The 729-nt window shown below is 49.2% G+C and overlaps 1 non-coding gene across 1 annotated transcript; it reads right to left on the reverse strand.

The window, feature by feature from the left end:
• Nucleotides 1-337: 337 nt before the first annotated feature.
• trnan-guu lies at nt 338-411 on the reverse strand. The gene has a single exon. It is a non-coding gene; the product is annotated as a tRNA-Asn (tRNA).
• Nucleotides 412-729: the final 318 nt, after the last annotated feature.

Below are 729 nucleotides of genomic sequence, written 5' to 3' on the forward strand. Positions count from 1 at the left end.
AACGTCTCGCTGTACCTTCTTAAAACTGTCCAGCGGCAGTTCAGCAGATAATCCAATCCGCTAGTTCCAGGGATAGACATAAAACGCTTAAATAAATTAGCAGGACAGGCAGCATCTCTGGAGAGATGGAATAGGCGACGTTTCGGGTCGAGACCCTTCTTCAGTTCCTGGTATGTTGTTTATAGAAAAGAAGAACATTTCAATGAAAGGAAGTGAGACGCCGCAGGGAGACACCCACTCAGCGGATTGAGGCGACAGCAGAGCGCGCCAGCGTCTGGAGAGAGCAGATTTGCTCAGCTGCCAAGGACATGCACAGCAAAAAATATCCGATCACCAGCGTCCCTGGGTGGGCTCGAACAACCAACCTTTCGGTTAACAGCCGAACGCGCTGACCGATTGCGCCACAGAGACAACTGGACGGAAAGGGGAATAAAAGGAAATACCTTTGGAAAGGAGATGAGGAGAAATGTATTTCGTCAGAAGGTGGTGAATCTCTGGATTGAATGGCAATGTAGACTGTGGGCTGAATGGCCCAATTTCGCGATTCTGTCGTGGTTGAATATAGTGTAATATAGTAATATCATGGTATATATATGAATATAGTGTAATATAGTAACATCCTCGCGGTTTCTCCTTGCAACCTTTGGTTGGATGTGTATCTCCCTCCCCGCCCCCCATTCCCCCCCACACACAAGCCCCCCACAACCTGCCCGCGCCCCCACAACCCTC

This window comes from Amblyraja radiata, chromosome 37, assembly GCF_010909765.2.
Source record: "Amblyraja radiata isolate CabotCenter1 chromosome 37, sAmbRad1.1.pri, whole genome shotgun sequence".
NCBI classification, from domain to species: Eukaryota; Metazoa; Chordata; class Chondrichthyes; order Rajiformes; family Rajidae; genus Amblyraja; species Amblyraja radiata.